The following is a 9,019-nucleotide window of genomic DNA, read 5'->3' as shown; positions in this document are numbered from 1 at the left end:
TCTCTGCGAATCATACAAATGGAGTTTCACTGCGCCTGCGCAGTGCTGCTCGGAACCTACTGGAATCACTGGGCAGAGTTAACTCTGCAACATATTGAAAACTTTTTGGCGGTAACTCGCCCACCGTTATAAGGCCCCTGCCTTCCCACTCTTTTCCCCAGTTCCTTTTTTCCGCCGCGCTAGCTGCTTCAGGGAACTTTCGCTTGCTTTGCTTGCTTGGAATCACTTTCGCTTTTTGACCTCGGGACTGTATCTTGACCATTCTTTGTCTCCCGCCCCTGGTAACTTGGATTTCGGACTGTTGACCTCGTTTTCGGATTCTCCTCTGGCTTTGACGACTTCGGAAATGCCTGCACCTTTCAAAAAATGCGACATTTGCGGGGGCAAGGTGCCCGTCCAGGACCCGCACTCCTCCTGCCTGCTGTGCCTGGGCAAGGACCACGACACCAAGGCCTGCCTGCTCTGCAGATCCCTCTCCTCCCAGGCCCGGAAAAACCGTGAGTCCGGCTCACTTCGTGTTGATTGCCCTGGGAAAGGTGCCAGAGGGAGGTTCGCGGTCGTCTTCTGTCCCACCTTCGGCGCCCCCCGCCCATCTTCTCGGGCCAGTTTGTCCAGCGTTGGATCTGGGAGAGCCGCCGTTCCCAGCGTGGTGTGTGTCCCGCGCGCGGGACCCCTTCCACCACCTCCGATGTGGCCCGTGGCTCCAAACCGCCCAGTGCCACCGACAAACCCTCCAAGCGCCCCCACAAGTCGTTCGGGGACTGGTGGTACCGGGCCGACCTCCAAACCACGGAAGGGATCGGATGGGCTCGCGTCCGAGGAAGGCCCCGAGCCGGAGGTCCACCTTTGTATCGCCTTCATCCTCCAAGGCATCCAGGAATCGCGCCATGCGAAGACTAAGGACCTGGCTGGGCCTGTGGAGGGGTCGAAGTCCCCAAGGCCTTCGTCGTCGGACAGCGGCTGCTGTCCTCTTGGACCTCCCGGACAACCCGTTCTTCCCAACGGAGGAGGCTTCCCAAGCCTGGGAAGAAGAGGCACCACGACAAGTCCGGTCGTGATCCTGCCCCGAAAAAATCCAGGGCCTCAAGGAGCAGGCCCGCCACCGAATCCACCGGGGCGAAAGAGAAGAGCGCTCCCCTTCCAAAAAGGCCGCGCGCTTCGGTCTTTCGACAGCTCCCCGCGACCCGGAGCCGACACCGGTCGACGGGGGACCCCGGTGCCGGACACTCCACTGCCTTTGTCGGACCTGGACTTTCTCCATGGGACAGACGACACCTTCTTCCTCGCTCCCGGAGAGCACCGGTCGCCTTCCCACCCGGCAACCAACGACGAGGAGGACCAGCCCCGCGGCCAGGATGTCCCCGACCTCTTTTTCGACACGCAGTCGCGCTGGTACTACGTGTCGGTTTCGGAGGACAGAGCCTTGAGGGAGTTCACCAGACTGAAACCCCATCCCGTAGACCGGGCCACCCCGTCCAGATCGGTCCCGACGGGTTATCGGTCTATGAGAGGTCGCCGTCTCCATCCCGCAGACGCCCCGGTCCTCAGCTGGACCTCGCTCCAACCGCCCGAGATCCCAGGTTCGAGTGACGGACCCTCTCTCCTCGACCTGGACTCGAGGACGAGCCGCTGCTTCCTTCTGAGGCACCTCGGACGAGGATGTTCTCTCGGACCGCCTCTCCCAGAGGATGCACACCTGAGCCGTTTCCCTTCAACGCGTCCGGTCCTTCACCGAGCACGTCGTCAAGATGGCGGAGGGCCATCGCATCGAGCTCGCTTCCGCGGAAGACGACGCCGAGGACCCGGTTGGCGTCAGGTGCACGGACGGTGCCCACTCCGCCGTGCTGCCTCTCCTTCCTTCTCTCCAGACCAATTGTGAAGAGCGTCTGGGTACTCTCCGTGCCACCCTGTCGGCGCCTCGCAAGGTGGAGTTGCCTTGGTGGCTGACCACCCGAGCCGAACTCTTGCCATCGTCGCGGGAGACCAACACAGCTTCGTTCAGAAGCAGGCACCTCCCCTGTCGACCGGGAGGCGGCGAGAAGGTAGACGGACTGGCCAAGAAGGCCTATCAGCGTCGGTCTCTTGGCGTCAAGGCTGCCAACTTCACCGCCTGCATGGGGGCCTACATCAGACCCTATGGAACGGATCTCCCCCCTCGTCCCAGGACGTCCAGATGACATCCAGAGGCAGGGTGGAGATCAGGACGAAGCCCATTCTATTGGAAGCTGGCTCCTCACCACTTCCAGGAAGTGGCGGACTGTTCAGGGAGGGCCATGTCAGCATCCATGGCACTTCGACGCCACACCTGTCTGAGGGCCTCCGACCTCAACCCTACGGTAGGGCGGCCATCGAGGACATGCCGCTCGACGGGGACCGGGCCTTACGCCGAGACCGACGACCGCCTGACCGCAAGTTAGGATGAAGGCGGCGGCGAAGACACGCGTGTCCTCAGCACCGGCTTCCTCGTACCGGCAGCGTCACGCCCGTGGCAGCCGCAAGGTCAGTCACAGGGGACTTCCTCCGGGATCCGGCAGTCCCAGCAGCAGGGCTCCCAGAGACCCCACTTCCCCTCGCAGTCTTCCTCCTCCTCTGGCCGTCGCAACTTCCGCCTCGGTACCGCAAGTCCCGCCGGCAGGACACCGACCAGGGAGAAGGAGCCTGAGGGACGCAGCGCGCCTTGTCTCTCCTTCACCCTCTCTTTTTGGACATTTTGGGCCCTGTTACACCTGGGCCTCTATAACACGGACTCGTGGGTTCTCAACATCGTCCGTAGGGGTTATGCCCTCGAGTTCCAAGACTCCCTCCAACTGGAGCCTTCATGTCCACTCCCCCCTCGGATACTTCTCGACGAAGTGCGCACCTTTGCTTTGTAAAGGGGCAATCTCCCCTTTGCCGCCCGATCAATGTCCTCGGCCTTTTTCTCAGGTACTTCCGGTACCAAAGTCGGTGGGGGCATCGGGCCCATCCTGGACTTGAGACAATTGAACTTGTTCCTGACTACCGTCGCTTTCGAATGGTACCTTGGGTTCCATTCTGCCTCTGCTCCACCAGGGTCTGTGGTTCGCACCGTCGACCTGAAGAAGGCGCCTACTCAAATCGTCATCGAGAGTCCCACCGGAGATTCCTCGCTTTGCTGTCGGCTCCGACTCGTATCACTACAACGTGCTTCCTTTCGGCTTGGCCACGGCTCCACGAGTCTTCCAAAGTGCATTGCACCGTGGTGGCATACCTTCATCAGAAGGGCTTCATGGTCTTTCCCTACCTGGACGGACTGGCTGTTTGCAGCCGAATCCCAAGGCGGCTGCAGGAGGCAGTCTCTTCGCCTTGCACCTCTTGGACTCCCTCGGGCTGGTCGTCAACAGGGAGAAGTCCCACTTCACGCCGACCGGCAGGCCAAGTTTCATCGGGGCCATCCTTGACTCCGAAAGCTGCCTAGCCTTCTCCCTCCGGATCGGTTTCAGGCCTCTGACAACGTCCCTCAGGCCGTGCATTTCCCACAGAAGGGTGAGGGCCAGAGCGTCCGGTCGCCCTGGGCCACATGGCATCGACGACATTCGTCACTCCCTGGGCAGACTTCGTCTTTACCTCTCCATCCTGGTTCCTCTCCGTCTTCTCTCCGTTGGAGGACCCTCCCTCAAGTGGTCACTGTACCGAGACCGGTGGCTGCTTCCCTCAGATGGTGGCTAGACAGCTCAACGTCTGCACCGGGATGCCTTTCATCAGCCCCAGGCACACTGACTCTGACACAGATGCTCCCTGGAGGATGGGGCGCCCACGTGCTCGACCTATCGTCAAAGAGGTGGTTCCGCACAAGACAAGCTCCTCCACATCAACGCCTTGGAATGCTCGCAATGGAAAAGGCATTGGGGCGTTCGAGTTCGCTGTCACAGGAAGGGTGTCCTCCTGAGGACAGACAAACACCACCATGATGTATTACATTCAACAAACAAGGTGGTACCAGATCCAGTACCCTGCTCAATCTCACGCTCCGCATCTGGGACTGGTGCATAAGAGGCGCGTCCTCTCCAGGCGATTACCTTCCGGGAGGGGGACAACGCGCTGGCAGATCGCCTCAGCAGATCTCCATCGGTGTGCCACGAGGGGAGGCTCCATCCGAGCGGTCAGGACCTCTTTTGATCGGTGGGGAACCAGGATCGACCTCTTCGCGAACAGGTGGAACAGCACTGTCCAGTTTGTCCAAGGAAGTGATTGGACGGATTCTAGAGAAGCGTTGCCTTCCTCTGGGGGGGGAGCCTCTCTACGCCTTCCTCCGTTCCCTTCTTATAGGGTGGTGTCCAAGATGACCGGAACACTCGCATGGATCCTGATCACCCCGTGGTGGCCGAGACAGCCGTGGTTCGCATCCCTTCTCCACCTCTCCAGGAGATGCTTCTCGCATCTCCCCGCGGACCTGCTGTCGATCCAGGACGGACGGATTCTCCACCCGGACTCGAGAGCCTACGCTTGTTAGCTGGAGGATACAGCCCTGACTGCTTTGCCGGAGTCGGTGAGGACGTGACTCTGGCTGCAAGGAAACCTTCCACCGCGGTCCTATGCCCTGAAATGGAGGAGATTTTGCCTCTTCTTGACCAAAAGGCTTGTCTCCTGCTCAGGTTTCCCTCCAGTGGTTCTGGGTTTTTGATGGCACTCTTGCATGGGGGGCTGTCTCACATCCATCAAATGCTACTTGTCTGCATTGTGCCAATACCAGTTCGGGGGGAGGGTTTTCTTCTTCAAAGACCCTTTGGTGAAGGGGTTCTGAAGGGTTGTGCCAACCTGTATCTCCGTGTGCGGTACCAAACCGGCTTGGAGTTTGAGACGGTACTGTCCGCCCTCCAATCAAGCCCTTTGCACCCCTGGCCACAGCGGACTTGAGACTATTGACTTGGAAAACCGCTTTTCTTGTGCATCACACTCTGCCCGCCGTGCGGTGCGAAACTCTTGCTTTACGGAGGGACCAGCCATTCCTGAGGTTCCACAAGGACAAGGGGTCTCCGTACGGACATTTTCTTGCCTAAGGTAGTGTCTGCTTTCCACATGTGCCGGACATTGTGTTGCCCACTCTCGCATCCAACCCGACGTCGGTTGAGGAGCGACGCACGCATCTCTTGCAGGTCAGGGAGCACTGGCTTTTACCTGGACCAAAATGCTGCCTCCAGTCGGTTCGAGAGACTTTTCCAATGCTACTCGGAAACCGAAGAAGGGTTGCCCGTGTTCTGCGCAGAGGTTTCCAAATGGTGGCTGGTACCATCCACTTGCTATGAACTGTAGGCAAACCTCTCCTGAGGAGGGTTCGGTCCATTACACAATTCAATTGGTCAGATCTATGAATTCCTGTAGGGGATTCAATCTTGGAGGATGTGTACAGGAAAAGAGATTCACTTAAATATTAGGAGGAACTTCCTGACAGTAAGGGCTGTTCCACAGTGGAACACACTCCCTCAGAGGAGTCTCCTTTTTTGGAGGTCTCCTTCCTTGGAGGTCTTTAAAGAGAGGCTGGATGGTCATCTGTTGGGTATGCTTTGATAGAGAGTTCGTGCATGGCAGGAGATTGGACTGGATGCCCTTTGTGGTTTGTTCCAAATCTATGATTCTAAGGCCCGTTACAGACGGGCCTAAAAGTGCGTGCTCCGCGTATGCTAGGGTTAGAAAGGAGCGTCCTTTCCGGATGCTCCTAACCTTAGCACGCACGGAGCCCCAAGGACACCCCTTTCCAGGCTGCGGGGAAGCAGCCTTTTGCCGCTTCCCCGTGGCCTGGAAAGCGGCGGATTGGGGCCTCGGAGGCTGCCGGTCTGGCAGCTGAGGCCCCGATACAGCGGGGAAAGGGGCGGGTGCAGGCCGCCCCAAACAGGCAGTCTGTAACCCACCTATGACAGGAGTGACATGATTTCATTCTTTAAATGCCTCAAGACTACAAAGAGGGTGCAGGCTTGTTCTCTGCTGCCTCTGAACGCAGAACTACCGTAGGTCTTATGGTTTTAAGCTACAGCTCTTGCAGGAAATCCTATATTCATACAATCATAGAGTTGGAAGCAACCACAAGTATCTTTCACTCCAAGCCCCTGTCTTGCAGGAATACAGTATAAAACTCCCCCCAACAGATGGCCATCCAGCCTCTGTTTAAAATTTTCCAAAGAAGGAGAATCAACTACTCTCTGAGGAAGTGTGTTCCACTGTTAAACAGCTCTTACTAGCTCTTACTGTCAGGAAATGTTTCCTAATGCTCAGGTGGAATTTCTTTTCTGTAGTTGAAATCCATTGCTCTGTGTTCTAGTCTCTGAAGGTGCAAAAAACAACAACAAACAAACAAACAAAAAAACAAAAACAAAAAAAACCCCTTACCCCATCTTTAGTATGACATCCTTTCAAATATTTCAACAGGACTATCAAATCGCCTCTTAACCTTCTCCTGGGTAAACATACCTGCTCCCTAAGGCACTCAATAAGGCGTGGTTTCCAAACCTTTTACCATTTTGATCACCCTCCTCTGGACACGCTCCAACTTCTCAACATCCTTCTTTAATTGCTGTGTCTAGAGGTGGTTACAAAAGTCTGACCAATGTTGCAATGTTAAGAAACTTCTCAAAATACGTCATCACTAACATGTTGGACAAGAGGTCAAATTATCCAACATCATTATGTTAATGATATGAAGATGGACGAGAGGAAAATGGGAATTTTATTTAGAAAGAATGCAGTGAAAGAAGCAATGTTTAAGAGAAATGTGATAATATATGTACCTCTGGGGAGAAAGCCCTTGAAGAGACTGTTCACTTTGTACTATGGTGAAATTTTACAAGAGACCCTATGTGAATGTAACCTTGTGGATGAGTCCTCCATCACCCCTAGTCAACCTTTGATATCAACTTGATTTTAAAAGGTAGGTTTGGTCACATAGCCCCCAGAGGAGCCCTGATCAAGAACAACCGCCTGCCCAAATATGGATATTGGGCAGACTTGTCTTGGGAGTGCTAGAACATTTAGACAGATCTTTTTCAGGCTGAAATCTGCATAATCCCTTCACACAAGTGTGTGATTGAAGGCAATGCATCTGGTATTTGCAAAAATGTTCGGAATCAAAGGGCACTTCTCTCTGGTGATAACATCTTTTTGTGTGGAACATCTAGATTGACTGCTCTGCCATTTCCCCCAAACCATGGCTATTCTTCCTCCTGGAAATATCATTTAACTCCTGGGAAATTGCCTCAGGACCCATTTCTCCCTATAAAATGCTTGTTTGGGGCAGCTCCAATTTGGACTCAGCAGGAAACAGACAGACATGTTCATTTCTTCCTTTACTGCTTGGCACAAAGCCCTGGCTACATGCTAAGCCAGAATACTACAATCTCTCTGATTGGAACCTTGTGCCTGAACCTAGACAATGAGGAAATCAAAACAATTAAAGAATTCTCATACCTTAGATCTCATTGGAGACTGCAGTCAAAAAGGACAGGTTGCTTACCTGTAACAGTATTTCTTCGAGTGGTCATCTGCGAATACATACAAATGGGTTTCACTGCGCCTGCGCAGTGCTGCTCGGAACCTACTGGAATCACTGGGCAGAGTTTACTCTGCAACATATTGAAACTTTTTGGCGGTAACTCCGCCCACCCGTTATAAGGCCTCTGCCTTCCTGCTCTTTTCCCCAGTTCCGCAATTTTTCCTCCAAGCAGGCGATGGAAAGAGCCAATGAGAGCAGGACACTGAGGGGACGGACGGGTGGGATTTGTATGTATTCGCAGATGACCACTTGAAGAAATACTGTTACAGGTAATTAACCTGTCCTTCTTCTTCGTGGTCTCTGCGAATCATACAAATGGGTTTAGACTGACAAGCTAAGGTATGCGGCGGAGGGAGTGTCCTGAAACCAAAGCTATGGTGAACCAAAGGTATATTTATTACAACAATAAACACCTTGAACCATAAAAAGAGTCAGTCTTTTGTTCATGCACAAATCAAATAGCAATAACGTTGCTAAACCTGAGGAGGGAACAGAGGTCATGCAAGACCGATCCCATAGAACTTGTGCAAACCAACATTGGCCAGAATGTAAACAAATCAGCTGTACATAAGTTGAAAACACAACCATCAGTAGTGCAATCAATGCAACCCTGAAACCAACACAGCCCTCCCGAAAGCTGCGTCTCGGATAGCCCTGGTGTCCAACCTATAATGCTTGATGAAAGTCAGAGGTTGGGACCAGACAGCAGCCTTGCAGACATCCTCCAAGAGAATCCCCGACAGGAATGCAGAGGATGCTGCCATTGACCTTGTGGAGTGGGACCGAACCCTGCCAGGGAGAGGTCTGCCCAATAGTTCATAGCAGAGGTGGATGGTACCAGCCACCCATTTGGAGAACCTCTGCGCAGACACGGGCAACCCCTTCTTCGGTTCCGAGTAGCATTGGAAAAGTCTCGCGGACCGGCTGGAGGCAGCAGTTCGGTCCAAATAAAACGCCAGCGCTCTCCTGACATCGAGAGAGTGCAGGCGTCGCTCCACATCTGACGTCGGGTTGGATGCGAGAGTGGGCAACACAATGTCTTGGCACATGTGGAAGGCGGACACTACCTTCGGCAAGAAAGTAATGTCTGTACGGAGGACCACCTTGTCCTTGTGGAACCTCAGGAATGGCTGGTCCCTCCGTAAGGCACAGAGTTCGCCCGCACGGCGGGCAGAGGTGATGGCCACAAGAAAAGCGGTTTTCCAAGTCAATAGTCTCAAGTCCGCTGTGGCCATGGGTTCAAAGGGCTTGGATTGGAGGGCGGACAGTACCGTCTCCAAACTCCAAGCCGATGTTGGTACCGTCACAGGAGGATACAGGTTGGCACAACCCTTCAGGAACCCCTTCACCAAAGGGTCTTTGAAGAAAGAAACCCTCCCCCCGAACTGGTATTTGGCACAAATGGCAGACAAGTAGCATTTGATGGATGTGAGGGACAGCCCCTCATCCAAGAGTGCCATCAAAAACTCCAGCACCACTGGAGTGGACACCTGAGCAGGAGACAAGCCCTTTTGGTCA

This window comes from Sceloporus undulatus, chromosome 4, assembly GCF_019175285.1.
Source record: "Sceloporus undulatus isolate JIND9_A2432 ecotype Alabama chromosome 4, SceUnd_v1.1, whole genome shotgun sequence".
Taxonomy (NCBI): Eukaryota; Metazoa; Chordata; class Lepidosauria; order Squamata; family Phrynosomatidae; genus Sceloporus; species Sceloporus undulatus.
This window is presented reverse-complemented; position numbering follows the sequence as displayed.